This window comes from Sitodiplosis mosellana, unplaced genomic scaffold, assembly GCF_009176505.1.
Source record: "Sitodiplosis mosellana isolate CC-2019 unplaced genomic scaffold, AAFC_SMos_1.0 Smas_scaffold_1, whole genome shotgun sequence".
In the NCBI taxonomy this organism is placed as follows: domain Eukaryota; kingdom Metazoa; phylum Arthropoda; class Insecta; order Diptera; family Cecidomyiidae; genus Sitodiplosis; species Sitodiplosis mosellana.
This window is the reverse complement of record NW_022595244.1, coordinates 21662981-21684225: the sequence shown is the minus strand read 5'-3', so window position 1 is coordinate 21684225 and position 21245 is coordinate 21662981. Positions and strand designations below refer to the sequence as shown.

Here is a 21245-nt window from a genome sequence, read left to right as displayed (position 1 = left end):
ACCTGTGTGTGTAATCTTCGAATCAACCTAAATCCCATTTAGAAAATTGCATTGGCCAGTTCGTGTTGTGTGTGTGTGTTCGGTGCATTTTTTCCGTTATTACCAATTCCCCTTTTCCAATGATTTTAAAAACCGTATGAGGAGAAGAGAGCATTCGCGTCGATTTTACTCATGCATTCAGTTTTTCCATGTTTTTATGTTGTTCTATCCATGTGGAGTCAGTGAGTATGAATGGTATTTGTACTGCTGCCATACACATGGCACATCCACTGATTCTCTTCTACACTGTCGATTCACTTGCTTCATTCTCTCCGTCCGAATCGTCATGCGAAGCAATGTTCGACATGCGCTCCGCCATCCAACAGAGCATACACACCGCACGATGGATCGAGTGAAATGGAAAATAGACTAAACAATAACAAAAAGGCACGCACACTGTGTACTCGGTGTATTCGTTGCTTCGGAAAGTTGTTAAGTGAATTGTGTTTGGCTGCTGCTGTTGCCGCTGCTACACTGCGATGGTATGTTAAACCAGTTGCCGACATGACTGCGACAAAACCGGTCGTTCTTTTTACGCACTGTTTTTTAATATTCGCGCGCGATTCACAGTGAAACGATACCGAATTCCAAACAACACGCCGCTATTCATGTTGCATAGCAAATTGTTTTTTTTTTTTTTTCGTTTATTCTGCCCGATAAATTCATTGACAGCAAATAAATTGCAATTTCAAGTGTCCGTTTAAGTCATAGCAAACATTTTGAAAGATTATCATAGTGAATTGAGCATTGAATTGAATTGATAAACAATCGCTTTTTGAATGGCAAGCGTGCAAAAAAATTGACAAACTAATTTATTGATTTTTGAATGTGTAGAAACCAAACAAGTGTTAGTTGTGGTGCCAGAATATACACGATACTTTCATTGCAATCTATAAAACAGGGGATCAACCGAAATTAAAGAAAAAGAATCGAATTTATTTTGACATCTCTTCATGTAGTTTTGATATCCAAAAAGGTAAATCGAAAACGATCAAACCAGAAAAAAACCAAATTTTTATTCAAATTTCATTTGATTTTGCTATAAAACCAAAGTTGATGAGAACAAAAAAAAAACAATTTCCTATTCGATGTTAGGAATTTGATATTTGTTGGCGTGTGCGTTAAGACCGAAAATAAATGCCGAAGCTATAAAAAAGAATTCTAAGCGTCAAAAGGAAATGTTTAAGTGATTTTTAGTTTTCTTTCTTTCAACCGATATCCGTTCTCGATGTGCTGTGTGTTTCGGCTATAACCGGTTGAAAATAATACTGTGTCCAAGATCAAATCAATTTCATAAATCAGTCTTTTGCTTAATTCAGACATTTATCGCGATTCTTTTATTCAAAAGCTAGTTTTTATTATATGGAATGGTCTTTATTTGCCGTTGCTACATCTAGTTTGCAAATATTGATTTTTAAATTACTTTGTGGATTTTTTTTTGCTGTTGCTGTTGATCATTCTCTTTCTTCCTCTTCTGCTCGGTCAGTTCAAAATGAAGTAATAATGTGGCTGACAAATGCTTCAAATATGTATGTGTATTATTCAACAGAAGAAATCGAACTCTATTTTTTGGGGGAATATCCTGAATTCAAACGTAACAACCGAGAGAAACCAGAAATATCAGAAAAAATACATTCAAAACAAAAAATCCGTACAAATACAAAGCGTATGTGCAATGGATATTGGTTGTGTATATGTACATATTTTGGTATGTCCGAGCGAATTGTAGGTGTAAAGCCGATGATACATTCGTCAGTCTTGACATAAAAGTTTCACCGTCATTCAATACATACACACACATACACGTGCACGCACGTAGAGAAACACACATCGAAATGTCGATGGGAAATTTGAAGCGCTCAAACAATTACGGACATGAACACAGACACACAAAATTACCCACAGATTATGCTTTTTGACTGTGACTTGTATAGTTCTGGTCGTGTTGTTTTTTTTTTCCGTTTCTTTCGTTCTCGATTTTGTATTTTTTGTGTGTATTTTTCGGTGCTAGCCTCAATGTAGTCTGTATTGCAGACGAAAAAGAGAGACAGAGCGTGTAACATGAATGCGTCGGTAAATGTAAGTGCTCCGTTGAATTCTTGGTGTGTTTTTTTATCTGTATTTCGATTTTTTTTTTTCCCTTTACAATGATTCTATTCATTCGTTTGCCCTTTGTATACGTTTTTTTTTTTATCCATCGGCTTACTCTCCGTCAATAAAAGATAAAGATTATAAAAAGGCATACTCATACGATGAATGCTATGGAATCTCCGCCTAATATGTTCCAAATGGTATGTTATGGCTTGCGATGTAAAATGAACGGAAAAAAACGAAATTACCACAGAGCCGAGTCCATGCAACGAAGAGATGAGAAGAAGGAAAAAAAAAACACAGAAGCATTTCCAACTGAGAGAGTGAGAGATGCGATGCATGAGAAGATGTGCATAGCTGTGTGCGGTGCAGTGCAAGTATGGACAAGGTGTTATAAACGAAAATAAAAGAAGAAAACCAAAAATCTTTCTGTTTCACTCAATTGATGTTGAAGTTTTTTTTTTATTTCACCGATTCCACTTCGTTCATTTGCACTTACATTTATCGACGATTGAAAATAAGCATTGAAAATCTGAACTCTGGATGAGTTTCACAGAATTTATAGAATGTATTAAAATTCCTTTGATTTTATTCTCTCTCTTCCATCATATTTTTTTTTTATACCACAAATATGAGCTGAGAACTGCTGAGAATGGTGAAGATACAATCCCATCACAATCAGACATTTCTCTCTCGCTCAGCGCAAAGTGTTGTTTCGAAGAAAATATTTTTTTTTTTGGGAAGTTGGGCATATTTTACGGATCGCATGAGTCAAATCCATTCATCAAAAATTCCACAGTGTATTACGTTGTGCATGTCTGTCGTCTGATTAGCGTATGACATACTATTATAATAATATATCATGTCTCTGTTTGGGTTCGGTTTGGCTCGACTGCGTTAACTATCTCTAGAACTGTTTTGGTGTATCACATTTATTCGGTTTTGCTTCCGAAAAAGGAAACGAGAAAGCAAACTATTCCGAAACATTGACTGGCTTATTATTACTTACTTATTTAATATCCAATCTATCTCTCGATCCGAGGGTGAGCGTGGCAAAAACCAAAAAGTCTTTGGCATTTTTTTTAGTAGGATGTGACGGAATATGATTTCGGTGGATTTTTGGATTTTCTACAATTTTTTTAGTGGAAAGTGGATTTGAGTTGAGAAAAAAAGATGGCAAAGAGAAAGGAAGACTTGAATCATGAACGTGTTATTCTCACCCGAACGAATAAAAATGGTTCTTCCTTGTGTTTATATTTTTGTTTGCCTCTTTTATTTTTCTGTCAATATAAGTCGAGAATATTGCTAGCTACGGCGAATGAAAAAAAAAAAAAAACAACAACAACAACAACAACAACCACACACCAGCAAGAGAATGAATTTATGTATTGCAAATGCTATGATACGGATAATGCTATTGAAATGGCGTATTTCATGGCTTAGAATTGTATAATATAAATCTCACCATCATCATGATCCTGACGTTTTTTCTGAAAAGAAGCATTTAAATCGCCCAGATTGGTATGTGTATGTGTGTGCGCGTAGCATAGTCATGGCAACTATGCTAAAACAAAACACAACAAAAATAAAGCACCGAATAGATTTGTTTGCACATTATACATGTGGTGCTGGCTGCTCTGCTTCGCTTCAGCGCCGTATATATGTATTCTCTTTTTTTTTCACATGTCATTTGGATCGAGGTTTTTGGTTCAAACTGGTTCAAATGAGTGTGGCATGAGTGAGAGAAACGCCACCATGTAAAAACCTAAATGAAAACGGCACGGCGCTCACATACACGCAAACAGCAACATATTGCTGCTCATTCTCTGTTTCATTTTCGATTTGACTGAGTGTAATATTGTGCGCGACCGAAGCCTCCCGACCAACTCTCTCTTGTTTGTAATACAATGTGCAAAAGAATGCCATTGTAAAATATGGTTTTGTTGTAAGTAATTTGGAATCTTTTTAAAGAATCTATCCGCCCATTTTGATATCCACGCACATTAATAAAGTGTTATAAAATGTGTGCATGTCACCATTTTTCGTTTGGCGAACGGCGAGGATGTGAATATGTCAACGCAAGAGAACCGCTCATGTTTTTGTTAGCATTGCGTTCTTTATTCATAAACCAAATGGATGTGCAAACAAACAACAACGACGTTGACACAACGAAAAAGGCGCAGAAAGAAAGCAAAGCACGCGAGAACCTTCTCAGTTTCGATGCGAATTGTATGGAAATCCGAGCAATTTGTGAACCTTTGGAAAAATTACATTTTTATGGGCTTGAGGAGACATGATTTCTTGCTCTGTGTGCCAAACGGTCTAGTGTCACGTGGGCACAATGAGAAGATGATTCATAGTGGCTATTGCCTAAAATGCAAATGACGACGACAATGACGATGGGAGAAAGAAAGAAAAACCCCTCCGTTAAGATGTCTTCCACATTATTGGCCGAAAATATGTGAAATAACATTCATCCCAAGTTGCTTTATTAAACAGATTCGATGATTCGGTTAAAAAGTTTTCCAAAAGTGCGTCATTATTGGTGTGGGTACAGCACGCTTCAAATTCCACTCACAAAAACACGACGACGGTTCACAAAATAATAAACTTCTAACTTTGTTGATGTTGTTTTTTTTTCGTCGTTTGTTTTATTATTTTGTGTTTTTGACCGAAGCCTTTTCTACTAAAAGTACAATTTGATGGAAAAGAAATGTTTTCACAAACAATGCAGCAGACGCAGCTGGAATGTGAAGGCAAAGGCGCGTGTATGTGTGCCATAAATTTAAATTGGCGAATTCACTTTTTCAGCGAGTATGGGCGAGCGTGAGCGCTGGGCAAAATGTCGGTGGCAATGTGAGCAATAAAACAATCATTTTTCTCGCTAAATACGACGGCATTTAAATAAAATCATTCGTTTCTTCGAAACAACTGTATGTGCACGGTTTTTTTTCGTGTGAGCGTGTGTGTGTGTGTGTTGTTCGTCGTTACTTCTTGCGGGCTTTTTTTTGTATCGGTCGTTACTTTCGTCGCATTGTGTGAGTATGTGCTATTTCATCCAAATGGCACCCGCGCGCGCAAATACGCCAAATTGTAATTGCATCAAAATGCGAATCGAACGCAATGGCAAAGGGAACAAATACGACACAAAGACTTGGAACAACTGTGAAATATTACATGTTAAATTAAATTTTGCCTTGCCTCGCCTCGCCTTCGCATCAGCACTTCTCATACATATGCTATCGCTCTCCTCCTCGTGTGCATGTGTGTGTGTGTTTTTTTTTTTGGCATTTCAATCGCATACATGGTTGTTATATAAATACGAATATTTGCTGCTTTTACTATCCCATACTCCACCTTTTTTCATTTGCATACGTCACTTTTCATTCAACTCATTTTTCTACATCATTTCAAAGTTTAGCTACAATTGAATAGCTCATAATATTACACTTTCTTCGTTCGCTCCTTGGTTCTCTTTCCTTTCGTCTCGCAGTGCTGCGTACACAAAGCATGCTCAAATATTTACCGTTTGGATAACGCACTCGGTATCCCCACAAAAAAGAGATTCCACAATTTACTACTGTCAATGGATTAGACGTGACACGGTGCGGTGAACGGAAGAACAAAAACAATAAGCGAAACTACATTTGGAGTTCCTTGAGCCGTCGTGTGTATGCTCTCGAAATGAGGAAATAAACGCCAAAATAATCACAAAACGTGGTAACGTTCGAAACACATCAACATGAAATGAAATTGTGTGCAAACGCACATAATAGCGTTCTTTTGGTGATATCATTTCTTCTACAGCAATTTTCCTTTTGTAATCATGCGAAATACTCTGTCGGAGAACCTCATTTAATGCTAAATTATACGACCATTGAACCAAATTATTCGCTATGTACATTTGCATTTATCCTCCCGAATCGTGATATTGTGTTTGAAGTATTTGGCACGGTACGGTTCGTTCTCTTGCTTCAACATCAAACATTGAACAGAGCCAAAATACTCGGAGCGAAGAGGAAAAATCAAACGAAACGTTGAGCTCTTCAAACGAAACAGACGAGAGAGAAGAAAAAAAAAACCAGTAATTTTTTAATATTATCAAATGTTTGTTTTATTCATCAAAATAAGCGCATATAAGTCAATTTATTCCACTGATACAAATCGAATAAAGTCAAGTAGATGCTATAACTGTTGTATCGGGTACTAAACATGGAGTGGAAGAACCTGAGCGAGAGATCGAGCGAGCAATACGCTTATAACATGCTTTATGTATGCAAATTTATAATGGGGGTACGACTTCACGTACCACAATTGACTACTTTCGTGCGCCGACAACCGTCTATGGGCTTTAACAATATTAACATTGTTAAGCTTATTGGAATTTTCATTCTCTGACAGACAGACAAAAAGAATTCGTCAGATCGTATTTCTTATCACTTTCCAAGAACATAAGATTGATCATGATTTGGATTACTTTATGCTTTATGCTGTTTTTTTCTTGTTGTTTTTTTTTTTCTTTTCGTTCGTTCATTCATCCTTTTGGTTTTACGTCAAATGAAAATGCAAATGTTTTTGTGCAGTTTGTTGTTGTTTTGCATGACATACTTTGTTTTGAATCATGGTGTGTTTTTTTTCTCTCTTTTGAATTATGTCAATCGAAAAGTTTACTCTCATAGATGTGAAATGGTGTAGAAAAGAGATTGCAGATAATTTGTTGAATAAAAAAAGAGGAAAATTCTAAGAAAAATAAAACTTTGACAAACTTTGTCTAAAAACATAAATTACTGTGATAAAATGTACACGAACTTATAACGAAAAATTCATGTTTATTGAAAGTTTTGCCACACCGCCGGTTCTGCTTGAGGTAATTTTTTTTTCTATTTGTTTGTTTTTTGTTTTTTCTACTTTAATTTTGTTCATTTTAGTTTGATTTGTTTTCTCACTCAATTTTGTTTTCTTTGATCCATCGGAAAGTTCATTCTAATTTTCGCATTTAAATTCATCCTGAATTTGCTGCAATCACCGAGTTTGTGACTAAAATGCTGCTTAAGGGTCAAATTAAATTAAATTGTCGTTGGTCGAGAGAGAGAGAGAGGGAGAAAAAAGGTGAATAAATGGACACAACTATCGTTCCGATGACACTTCACCCGATAAATTGTTGAAGCTGGAATTGATTTCGCCTAAACAACGAGCAAAAATTCGTTTTGTTTTCTTCTCTTGAAAGTCATGGTCCTTTGATTGCTTCATAAAAGAGACAAAAAAGCGATGAAAAAAATCTCCGAAGCACCCCTGTTTCGAGCAGGAAATTTATCTTCGAATCATGCCATCTCTTCAATACGAGATGACAATGATGATAGAGAAAAGCGATAAAAAAGGAGGGAAAAAACATTGACAAAAAGGTCGATTGCAAAATAGAATAAAAGCAGTATCTTTTTCTCTCTCTCTCTCTCTCTCTCTCTCTCTCTCTCGTTCCCATTTCGTTTCTTTTTATCTTTTTTAAACCGGTTTCTGAATGCTCCAGTTTCAAGCGCCACCAATGCTTTCTCATTGCGTTCATTTTATTTTATTTATATTATTGCAAACGATGATCAGTTTGTGCGCTTTTGTTTATAATATTATAAAAAGGATGGGTTGATTGGTGTGTGCACACAAATTCACATTGGAACGACCATCATTTTGAAGTGGAGGAAAAAATTATCGCACGTTTGCATCGGGGTGAGTGGTGTTATGTTGAGAGACCATAATGTTTTTTGGAGAATCATGTTTCCCTTCAATGTTTGATAAATACAAGGAAATTGGCAATAAAGCTTGCAATGAGAGGATTTAAGCCCTTTCAGAAAAAAAACCATTAAAACTTAAATGATATGAAAATTGATCATACTAAAAGTGTCTGATTTCTTCTGAAAGGTTGCTGCAACAAAACAACGGTATCTCCGCCAGTTACTATGATAAAGAAGAAAAAATGTTGCGCATTCAAGTAATCTTGTTATCCAACATTCTACTCGTCTCGTCTCAAATCAAAGAAAATATTAACCCAAGAATGCCTCGAAGATGTTTGTACTTGAGTGTGATTCAAAACGCGTTAATCGCAAAACTTTGAAGCGACTGAATCCAGGGGAAACGTTCGTTTGTGTGTTTTATGTTCGTGTTTGGTTACTGCTCTGGAGGAAGGGACACTCAATGTTGCTTTTCTCCTACTTTAATTCGGCTTTGTACGGACTACACCGACTGTGCTTTTTTCGTTGGTACACGGTGTAGAGTTTCATGTGTAAATCATCCAAGTTCCACCAACAAAATGTGAATTTCACAGCAAAAAGTCACCGTGCAATAAACAAACTAGCTCCATTCGTTTTTGGCCGCCTGGAACGAGTCCTTTTTTGCTCGGCCACGAAAAAAATATAAAGTGTTGTTCCGCTTTGCTTCAGAATTGAAGAATGCAGTGAAATCGAATGGAAACTAATTCGATTATGGAAACCAAGAAAAAACGTGAAAATCAAATATTCACTCGTTCAATCGGTGCACAAGCGCCGTTGTTCTGTTCGATTCTGAACATGATACGTTACTTGACTTCAAAGGATTGCCCTCTCGTTCAATTGTGCAAGGGTAACTTTTTTGTTCTCTTCTCGCCGGAATTGAATCCGCGAAATTCAATTTCAGGCAAAACTAGCTGCAATCGATACATCGACATTTTGCTTACAGTCACGCAAGTGATTCGATGCATAACTAATGAAATCTGCAGTAAGAATCTCAATCCAACATGTTTGTTTCATATTTTGTTGCAAATCTCATTTTGAAAGAAGGAACGAACAAAAAACGTTTCAATCTCGATGAAGTGGTATACCGCGCTTTTCAGAACCTGAATCAAATTATGGAAATGTGCGGCCACTAGACCGTGCTTATGAATGGGTAATTCAAAATAATTTGATTGAATTGCAATCAAAATGTAATTATGAAATGTGATGTACTTGTACATGTACATGCATACATTGTAGTGCATACGAATATCTGTCAATATACTTCAGCCGCACACAACGGAAATGAACACAATATTTGCGACTGAAATTATGTGTATCGATAAGTTTTTAATTAAAATCTGATTAAATATCGTTGTGCGCCGCAAAAGCCTCGATTGCAAATTATGATGTGTGAATAACATGGCATATGATTTTGCTTCATGAAACCCTTCACTTTTAATTACAGTTTCAACTTCAATCGTTGACAACACAAATAATCTCATCTTATTAAGAGCGCCACATCACTCACGTTCTACCACAAAAATTATTTTGCAACAGCGCGTCGATTTCGATTTGGTAGTCAAAGTTTTTAATATTTTATGACCACGATCCCAGGCGAACACAAATTTTTAATTGAAATTTTATAACTATTAAATGTTTGGTGGATGATTAAATTTTATTTCGACCCAGCACTTAGTGGCAACATTAACCATGTTCCGATGTATATTCATTTCGTTTTGGTTTTTTATTAGAAAAAGTTGATGCATTCAAAATTATTTAGCTCATTCGTAGTATGGTTTTCCTATTGGCCATGGTAACAAGTATTCAATTTCAACATCGTTGGAAAAGTTATACGTTTTCTCCGGTCTGTAGCAGTGCTAACAAGACAGAAATTGCACTTGTAATTTAGTCCGATTTGTGTTCAAAACCGCAAAACTTCATCAATTCAATTAGCGTGTGCGCGCATACAGCGACGCAGCAAAGATATTTGTGCACAAATAAAAAAGGTAAAACGCATTATATAAATATTCTACATTGCTTGTCATTATGTTCCATTTCGCGCGCGCTCTCTTCCTCTCTCTCTCTCTCTCTCTCCCTCTCTCTCTCCCTCTCTCTCTCCCTCTCTCTCTCTAATCCTTCCCTCCCTCCCTCTCTCTCTCTGTCTCTCTCTCACAACGAATATGGAAAACTTTTGAAAATCACGTTTCTCCGTTTACATCTCTCATGATTATGGCTATATGGTTGTTTTGCGAATGTCAACGCAAAAGTCAACGCAATAATAATCATCATGATGCGTCGATGCACTTACCACAGTATGTAAACAAAATTCAATAGAAAATATGTTCTGACAATTTTTTGTTTTGCACGCTCTCGTCTCGCATTGGCAAATGAAGAAATTTCTATTTTGGATATGGTGACACTGGATTATGGATGGAAAGCATACTGTGAAATGTGCTTCCATCGTTATGTTATTCCATCCAGTTTACTTTGTTTTTGGAATTCATTCACGCAACCACATTGTCACCGGTAAGGCATTCAGATGAAAGGCATAAAATTTATTTACCAGCAGCTGTTGTTCTGTGAAAACCTGCACTCGCACACTCATTTCATTCACTTGTTCTAGTCTCTCTTGCTCGCTCTCTGTTACTTTTACTTGCTCGCTAGCTCGTTCTTTTTCACTCTCCTTCCCAGTGAGCTCATCAAAAGTTATCCATTAGCAATTGTTTATTGTCATTATTTTTATTCGCCGGTCTCTGGTTCTGCAAACGTGCAAACCGTCGACTGAGTGTGTTTTATTTTGCTTGAGCTATGTGCGCTACAAAACGACACCACAACGAACGCCATACAATTTAATAATCGATTCTACACATTTCACCTATTCTACTCTTGTGCATCGAATAGCGTTGTAACATCATTTCACAATGGTTTGGTGCACGAAAGAAGCGGCTTAATGGCATTTGCGGTTTTCACATTTCTCTGTTCACATGCCTAAGGTTTTCACATTATTCGTCACCGTTGTCGTTATTGTTGCCGTATGCGGCTGCACATACGAATATCAAGGCATCCAATTAGTTATTTTTCGCTGGATTTTCTTGAAAACTGCCATTTATAAAGCTGGAAGAGACGTTGATTTGGTAATTATTCGTTAATGCTTTCGAAGTTGCAAAAATGAAGCGAGCACTTAAACGCTTTTCGTGGTTTTACTTAATTATTGTTCACACTATACACACACAGCATCTCACCTACCAAACAAACTAACGATTCGTCAAATATGGTGTGCACATATTTTGCGGTTGAAGTATGTTTGCCCATAAGCCATATCTCTTTGTTTTGGTGGAATATGTTTGAGCTCAAAAAACCATACGTTTTTGAACTGGTGGCTGAAAATAACCAATCTATTACGGTTACGAATCCGTACGAATGCCCAAATACTTTAGCACGAATCACGTTTGCCGACTCATGCTCTGATCACTTTTCCAACATCTCACTCTCTCTCTCTTTCAGTGGTTGGAAGTAAATGATGACTCACAAAGGTTAAATGTGATTTGAAATGCTAATGCAGTAGACTCCTTACCCAGAAATATACTAATTAAAAATGCTAGGTCATCGTTATTCACAGACCGATTCAACATTTTGTCACTATGAATATTTCATCAAAGCTTTTGCTTGTGCTGGCCAAAACTAAACTTCTCGATTCGCTCATCCATGCCAAAGAAGCGCTTTTGAAACAACCCGAAAGAAGAGAGAGAAACGATATTAATGAAAAGCGCTGTGAGCAGAGCAAAAAAAAAAATTGAAGCCACTTTCAGCTTCAAACACATTGTAAGTCAAGATTAAAAGCGAAACGAGTTTAATGTACTGCTGCAGCAATTTTCTTTGTGCCAAAATGGAGAGTGTGTCTGTGTCTTGCTTGAAATCACGCTTGTAATGATCTTTTAATTCCTCGTCGCATCGAGTGTATCACGTATTCGGCAATCATTCACTGTAAAATCATCAGAGAGTAAGTAGATTTCGTGTGATTCATCATTGTTATTCCTGTCCAATGGGTCGAAGTGAGCCAAAGAAAGCCATCGCCCGTAATTTAAAAACGCTGCAGCAATAATGTATCGTTATCTGTGTGCTAACACTTAAAACCATCCTTCGAAAATGCCGTTGGCTTAAATCGAAAGTGCCACTGGAATAATTTGTGCAATTGCTTTGTGTCGCCGACCCCGACATGCACTCACACACACACACACACACACCAAAGAGTAATCGGAAAAATAATAATCCATATATTATCGTTAGCAGCATGTATATTCGTTTCGTCGTTGGCGTGGCGTTGGGAAAGATGGGTCTTTTCTCTGAAATTTCCGTGTCACGTGTGTCGAGTTTGCAAAATTACGGCTTTGCCTTGCTTCAGTGAACAATTAATAAAAACGTAACATAAAAGTTATGTTTATATCCGTTGGTTTTATCGCAACAGTGGCAGCCTTCTTCCGCAGCCCAAAATATTTCAAATGGCACGCATTCATTTTCATCGCTCTCACACATTCGTTTAGACTGAGGTGGACCAAAATGATGTTCATCGAGTTCCGAAGGTGTGTCTGTACACACCATATAGAAATCCATGTAATCATCATACTGTCAATGTTTAATTGAAATTTATCAAACGAACCGAAGAGAAAAACAACATCAAACCAAAGATGAAAACAACGATTGAAAATCCTAGACAATTTCTGGTGGAAAAATAAATGAAGTTAAGATTCTACGAAGAAGTTCAGATGGAATGGTACAACTTCAAGTTCGTGCGGCATGGCATAAATCAAATCAAAATCACGCCATGGCTGCCACACCAGATAAAAGCAAAAGCATAACTTGAAAAGCATTTAAACTATAATGGATTTTCTCGTAAACTTTTTCAATCTCTTCTTTAAATGGAGACAAACGACAAATGGTACAAGGGATTGGCGCTCCAGCCAAATCACACACACATAGAGCGCACATAGAGCGAGAGAGAGAGAGAGAGAGAGAGAGAGAGAGAGAGAGAGAGAGAGAGGGACTCAAACGCCATTTGGTTGGGTCGGTTTGTCATGCGGCATAAACCATCGAGAGAAAGAGAAAATATACAGACTCGATAAAAAATGTACGATACGAAGAGCGTTCCCAACCGAACAATGACAGAAACTTATCCACAACGACGACGACGACGACGACGACGACGACGACGACGACGAGCGAAGCAATTGCTGGAGGGCTGAACCAAATTAATTGCTATTAATACACGATGTTCCAGAGAAAGTGAACATTATTTTTAATTGTCGACACAGTTGGACACGCAAACACTTGCCAAATGCTGTCACTTCCTGCATAGGCTATGCAACGTAGTCGAAAGAGTGGAAGATAGTCTGAGTAAGTGGTGTTTTTCGGGGAGATAATACTCTTTCAATCGATAGTGCCAAACCGCTTGCCGAAAATGTAATATATCAAGTTGTCTCCCGGAATTTCACAATACACGCAATGCATTCCCTCCCCGGCTCTGGAGCATGTTATTACAAAACTGAGCACAACTTCAGCGGAAATGATGAAAATATTCGTAACATTCTGATGGCAAATGAGCGGTGTAACTAAAACACATGGCCGAAAAGTAATGTTTGAATTAACGTCCAAAAATTTATTTATAAATTCTGTTAAGTGAAATTTGATTTGACTAATTAACTATACCAAATGCCATTGAATAACGTTGCCCGAGTCGCGCATTTCGTTTGGCTGGCAAAAGCCAACCATTTCTGGTATTTAAGGCAAACTCATTCGAAAAATGCTTATTCAATTTCTGCCGCATTTAAACGAAATCGATTTGCCCATATTGTGGTTTGCTGTTTGCGCTCGCCCAATCTTTTGACATATATCGTGTTTTGTGATATAACAACATTGTTGTTTAGATACCATTCCGCAATGGAGTGCGATAGCAAAATAATCATGCGAACGCACATATGGACTGTGAATTACATGATTTGATGTTGTTCCTCATCTGTCTGGATGAAATTAGCACGCAATATTCACATAAAAACTGACTGTTCCTAAAGCAGCAACATGAATGTTTCAATGGAAAAACGACCATTGTTTTTCGTTCATTGAAAACAGTTGGCAAATATTACATTCAAAGCGAGTAATAAATCTACCTGTTAGATTTACGACTAATCTGCTTTAATTGAATGTCAAGACTATATGTGTGTAATATGAGAGTTTGCCGAACCAACGCCGATGCCACCAACAATGATGTTGTGTGAATCTCATTTCGTGAAAGTATGTGAGAATATGTATTTTCCGTATAAAATCCGACGTTTTGAGACCGTTAAAATGTAAACACACATCGCAAGCTTAACGTGCTTGCAATGGATCTTAGTTTTAATACGAGACACATGCATGTGAACTTGGGAACCATTAATTGTAAGAATAAATGAATGAACGAATGAATGAACGAATGAATGAATATTCAACGCATACACAACAGTAAAATATTCGGATTATTTGCTCACTCGATGACAGAACGATGTATCCGTTTCAGCATTAAGCATATAAGAGCTTCTGTCACAAAAAAACAAAACAAAAGAGAAAAAAAACATCGCACATTTACTTTGATCAGCGTGTAATCTTTGTTTTGCGCTTAATGGATTGGAATTATTTGTGTGAATTGGTGCGGGGCAACTGCAATAAGCTGCGTGAAATGGATGTAATGTGTGTGTGACATGAAATGAAATTACATTCATGTTTATTTTGCAACGAAAATTCAATCGAGATTTCAGATTTTAGGTTTGCATCGATTACATTGAACACCGATAGATTCAACACAGATGCAATAAATTGAGAACTATATTAGCAGATCGCTCTCGCCTTCTCTCTATTGAAACTTAATTTACACACTAAACTAATTCACTTTGAACACGACGCTATCGCTTCACCTGCCTTCGAATGTTCGATGTCTTCTGAATGCGCTCTTTCCAGATGCGGTGTGATAGACGTGTAATTGTGCACACGTAACACACAAAGGAGCATGATATATTAAACAGAGAACCTACGGAAATTTCAATGTATACATAGACTCACTTCATTCCACGTTTTGGCACGAACATATTCCTTGCAAAGTGTTTCATGGGTGACCTTTTAAAACTTCATTAGCAAATAGTTACGACGCAAGCACTTGTTCAAGCCTGGATGCCTACGAAAAAAAAAACAACTATCTCTTTTATGAACATTGAATACAATACATTTATCATTTCATTGAATGGATATTCAAATCGATTGTTCAGTATAAATATCAACGGTTTGCCTCTCTGCGGGTTCTCCATTTCGCATTTCCATTGAATTTATTTGTTCGTTCGCTCCTTCGCTTGTTCATTCGTTTGCTTACTCAAACGATGAGATAACTTTATAACAAGAAGAGTCATGATAGTAACGACAGGTATAAAAGTGTGCGATAGAATCGAGAAAAGAAGACGAATTGAATTGAAGCATACAACGTGTGCGAAACCTTCTCAATAATTAATGTATGGTGTGTATGTGTATGCGTGTGTGTGAGAGTGAGTGAGTATGCGAGCAACACATGTCCATTCGGTATTGATGTAGTAGCTAGAAAAACGTGACAGCCGTGTTTTAATGTTTTATTCCGATCGCTCGCCGTGTGTATTTTCATTTTTTTTTTAATATGTTTTTGGTCTGAAGGTCGAAACAATTACGCTTCTTGAAGTACGCTCGTGTTTTTCGTGGACACATCGTAATGGCAAAAGCAGTTGGAAATGGATGCGTGTGTGTCTGTTATACTTTGATGCTTGTACCAAGAAATTAAGATGAAGAACAGAAAGAGGAAAAAATTGCGTTGTAAAAATAATCAAGGTTATAGTTTTGTGTTCGCTTGTCTTTTTAACGACGTTTTTTTTTCTCTCTTCTCGTTCATAACTTTAGATCAAAATTGCCGCGGCGCATTAAAATCTAGGATTTTTTTTTTCATCTTTCCTGCTCTTAATCCTTCATTGGGTTGGCACTGCCTCTTTTTTTTTCTCTCTCTCTCTCTCCCTTGCTAGACTCACACTGGCTTAGCTACATTCTTTTTGCCTCAATGCGTTTACGCATGTTGAAGAAACCGGTTTTCATTTTTCGAGCTGTGTGCCTAACCCATGGCATCCATTCTTTTCGATTCTTCTTAACATTCTTGGACCAATTTAATATTTCGATAAATACAAGTTTAGTTTTGTGATCAACCCAAATGATTGAGATTAATTGCTTCCTATTGGTCACTTTTATTATTCCATTGTCATGAGTATTTTTAGCTGATCAATTACGATCCGAAGCGCAGATGTACGGAGAGCAATATTCATTTGATGTGCCAAGGTAGCAATTTAATGTTTCAATCATCCATTTTTCACATCACAAATGCCACACTGTGTTTGCTTATGATGCTACCGAATACATGATTCCATCGAACGAATTGAAAAGCGTTCGCAATCACTTTGATTTGGGATCTGAAGTGGTTCATATTTTCGCTCACATTTGTGCGATTGTTTATGTTGAAAGAAAATCATGGCTCCTTTAACAACTTCGAACATATTTATCACACCGTTCTGCTTTGCCTAGCACTCTCTAGCATAAACTATTTCGCCTCATATGTACCTTTGTTTATTCACATTCACTAGTGTATTATTTGGTTTCATGCACCATTGGGACCATAGAAAACTCCGCCACTGCAATGAAGGTGAATGTATGTGTGTGTGTGTTTTTTGTGTGGTTTCACCGAAAACATACAACTTTTTTTTTGTCCAACAAAAGAATGTTAAGGCATGAGTTTCAAACGGCACAACCCACACACATTATGCACTTGAAGACGTTTAAAAGTTTAGAGGAAATGCAACTTTTTCTGTGGTTTTCTGCTTGAATTTGTTCACAGCAGGCGAGTAAAGTTTTTGAACGAAGAATTCGAAGACGATATAAGTTCCTCTCTTTTGAAAACCGGCCAAATATTTACTCTAGTCGAAACTTTTATTCACCAAATTCCCTTTTCCATTCAAAAGTGGAGCACTGATTTCAGCAAATATCTTTGATTTGTCATACGGAGAATCAATTCCGGTTTCATTTCGCTTATTAAATCCATCGGTCGTGTCATATCGATGTTATTGATGTTTGGCTGCAATGATCCAACTCTGCGTGTATGAGTGATTCATTAATTATGTACTGATCTCTGGATGTTACGGCAAATGCCATGCAACTCGACTTCGTCGCAGAACTGCAACCAAAAAATTATGGCAAAAAAATCAATTATACCGATTGCAATGTATCTTCCGGTGCCCTTATTAATTCGACACCTTTTTATTGGTGTATGATTGGCACGCTGCTGTTTGCTTTTTGGTTATATCTTGATCCAAAATGTGTGTGGCTATGTGTGCACACCGTTCAACGTGACATGCTCAGTTTCTGGATGAAGTGTTTCCATCACTTAATTAATCCCGTCACTATACCAACGTGCATTCCGTAATTTTGATTATGTGTGTATGTGTGCGCAAAAATGATGCGACACAGTGTGAAAACCACATTGATAGTGGTTTCGAAAATAGTTTCACATACCAAAATACGTCAGCAGAGCACTGGCACAAATATTTTTGTCATTTTACACGTTTTTGACAAGTCAGTCGAAAAATAATTGATTGATGAGAATGCGACAGTACATGGATTTGTGTGGGAAACAATCAAGAGAGAAAAAAATGGTTGAAATTTTCGGAAAACATTTGTCACTCGGTTTGATTGTGTCAGTTAGCGAAGGTTAAAAGCTCATCAGAGTCACGCTTAAGCGCCATATACCACCGAAAAAACGAAGTCGCCCAACATGACGGTTACGCGCGAATTGAAAAATATTATAATTTTTGATTAAACTGAGCTGATTTTAGCTGTCACCATTTTTCTTCGTGATAAATTGCACCGTAAAATATAGACAATAAAAAATGGCTGTTAATGGATGGTTTACGATAACGCGAGTAAGTTCAGTTGACACACACACAAACACATACATAGGACAGAACGAACGAACGAACGAACGAACGAACGAAAGAATGAATGAGATGAAGAAGAAAAAACCCAAACTCTGCGTAGAAATCGGAACACTGCTGAATGGCAATATCTCTCGAGACATCCACATCCGTTCAATGTGGAATTTGTCATATAACATTAAATTCAATTATGCGGGTTTAAGGAGATTATATCGTTGTCAATTTTTCAGCAAGTCGAGTATCAGCCTTGTCTTGCGATTGTGCCATTTTTCGCCGCATTTCTTTTTTCTCGCCTTTTTTTAATTGTAATATTTCAGGCGGATGTCAACACATTCGCGCCCGTTCGTCGTAAATTGGCTGCTATTAGTTTACCCACCTCTGCCGAATACTTTATGCACGACAAGCGATGAGAAATGAGAAAAAACCACGTCGTCGAATTCATTCTCTCTTGTAAATTTCTAGTGAAATTATTTTCCGCAAAGCGACGCACAGAAACAGTGGCAAAATTATGTTAACAAGTAGCGACGATTTATGTGTGCAAAGAATCGAAAGCATACGTCGATGGATATGCACATATCATACGGGTACAAAGAGAAAGAGGCAGATAGAGAGCCAAAGAGAACGAGATGTGACTAAAGAATATCTCTCAAAGAAGTAGTGTTTCATTTTATAAATCTTCTACATTACATACAGTGTCTCTTCTCTCTTCCATCTCTCTCTACAGTGTGTGTGTGTGTGTGTGCCGTTTTCACTTGAGTGCTTACGCTAACTTAAGCACTTGAGTTACATTAAAAAGTAGTCGTAATAAACGAAACGACGAATACTCGAGCAAATCATATAGCAAAAATGCTGTATGCTCTCTGCCATACAGCCAAACACACTAGAACGCAGAACATGAAGAGTGCTATTGATAAATTTTAAATTTTTCATCGTCACAGCTAAGAAAAATGTGAAATGTGTTGACATATCTACGAGAAGATATGGCTGATGACGTTAAACATTAATACTGCATAGACTGAAGTCGTTTCAGCTTTTTTTTCATCCTCTTTCCACCGTCGTCGTGTTCTTTTTCTACACTTTTACCACGTTATTCCGTTCATCCGATATCAGAGTGTACTTTATTTTCCATTTCTTCTTAATGTGATTTGAAATCTTGGATCTAGTCATACTTCTTTTCCCTTTTTCTACTTGGATTCAAGTCTCGAATGTAGAAAAAAGACAGTCGAGCAACAACAAAAAAATGAACTCATCTTTGAAGAAGGAGAAAAAAATGTACACATGAGGAAGAGAACGAGGGAGAGAAGTCTTTCTCTTTTGTAAGTCGGTTTCGTCGTTAGTATTTTGTGAACAAATGTGATATGCTTCGATTTATTTTTTTCCCTCCACAACGTCCGATTCATCTCCTGAATTATTTCGTCGTAGCTTCGGTGCCAGTAAAATGCCGATAACAGCAACGTTACGTTTTAAATTACAAATTGAATTTGTACTGAATATTGTTTCGTTTTCATTCCTTATTTGCCAACAAAATTGCGAGTCAGCATGGAATTGAGTGGTTCGGTTATACAAATGGATTTTGACCGGTCCAACAACAACAGCAGCAACCAAAGCAGCAATGACAGAGACAATTTTCTACTTGCACGGGCTCCACTTTTTTTCCTTCATCAAACGAAATACAAATGAGGCTGGAGCAGCAGCCACACTAGCAGAAGAAGAAGAAGTGGAAAAACAGTAGTCATTACAGTGCGATATGATATTTATCGTTGTGAGGAAGTATTTCATGATATTTTTTGATGATTTCATCTTTTCCTTTTCTTCTGCTCTGACTCTAGATTACAAAGAGTTTGTTGCACAGATGGTTGCTCAGTGCTGATTTGAAATGCAAAATCAACAGCGGAAGTTTGCGGAAAAATGTACCGCTTGTGACATGGAAACACTTACCATTAACATTAACACGTTCTGTAAGACGATTCGGATGAATTCAAACAAGTTCGATTTACCTAACGATTGTTCGATTTCGCAAATTGGCCATGCCATCTGATCGACGTGTACCGTTTTATCGACAGTAACGATAAAAAAAAATGGGTAATAGCTAAAAAAAGTGCGCAATCAATCGATAAAAAGAAGCGTTAAATACCGGCAAGAGGAAAATTAAAATTGAATATTAAGCATAGCGATCGCATTAGGCCGCCGAAAATGTCGGTGAAACTTTGTGAGGTGCACCGAAGTGGAATGAATTCCCAGAGAAATTAGCACATCATCGCCTCTCTTCTGAATCCCATTTTACCAACCAGTCCATTTTCCAGAAATAGAAAGCAATAAATTTTAAAGCTGCAAAATGCTTTGCTTTCGCCATCCAGTTGGCCACTGAATCCAGTGAATTAGATAACTATAGGTGTTTTATTGATACTCAACAAACCATAAAGTTAAGTGAACTACATTCGACTTGAGACCGATTGAAGACATAACATATTGGTATTGAATTCATATCGATATAATATGGCTTATTATCACAGCAGCCGTCGTATGTTCAGCTGTGTGTTCACATTTCTAGAATTCTTCGTAGTTTCATTGGCACGAGAATTGAGTCGCGACGACGTGAGACAAGAAGCCTTTGAATTGTTCGCAGCTTTTCAAGCTCGCATCAACTCATACGGAATTGGATTTAAGTGATAAAGTGGCACAACAACAATTTACCATCTTCAACATACTCTACGTCATTTTAAAAATCGTGGGATGGGAGAAAGAGAAGCAAAAGGAAATAGGAAAAACAGTATTTCCGCAAGCGGAACCGAACTGTAGCAAAATATTGAATTGGTCGATTTTTTTTGTTCTTTTTCGGTTCGGAGATTTTTTCGTACTCTGATAAAATTGAAAATACGTTTGTTCGACATGCAGTAGCAGCAATAATAAAATGGAATAAACACTAACCGGAGGCTATTCGCTTCGCAACATCCAAAAGAAACGACAATACACTGAAGCGCTGTATTGAAACAAAAGACAAAAAAATCCTAACGAAGTCATTGAAACGCCTCGGTAACTGTGGATTCCTTTCTTTTCGTTTCTTTTTTATTCATTTTGTTCAGATTTTTAATCCCTTGAAGGGTGATATCCAAGGAGGGAGATATACATGTATATTTATCGTGGCAATATCCGAATGTGTGTTCTAAGAGTGCTGACAAACACGATTTTATGAACCATGATAAATAAGGAAATTCATTTTTCCTCTTCTCATTATTACCAATTCAACTTGAAACTCATTCATTTTCAAGGATCGTTGGCACCTCTAAAAAGGTACTTTTTCACACTGGAATATGTCAACGAGAACGAAGAAAAAGCGATGCAAAAAACATGCTCAGCTTCATGC

General features: G+C 37.2%; 1 protein-coding gene across 10 annotated transcripts in view; it reads left to right on the top strand.

Moving 5' to 3' along the window:
- The window catches only part of LOC129577680 (apoptosis-stimulating of p53 protein 1-like), a 78883-nt gene that overhangs the window by 8044 nt on the left and 49594 nt on the right, over nucleotides 1-21245 (top strand). Inside the window, exon 1 of one of the 10 annotated variants that reach the window (XM_055465187.1) lies at nucleotides 415-1015. The exons of 8 other annotated variants lie outside the window; for them this stretch is intronic. The gene's annotated coding sequence lies outside the window, so the exon portion shown is untranslated. Of the gene's footprint in view, nucleotides 1-414; nucleotides 1016-21245 lie in introns of those variants that run through there. One more of the 10 variants, XM_055465170.1, reaches the window with a different exon arrangement.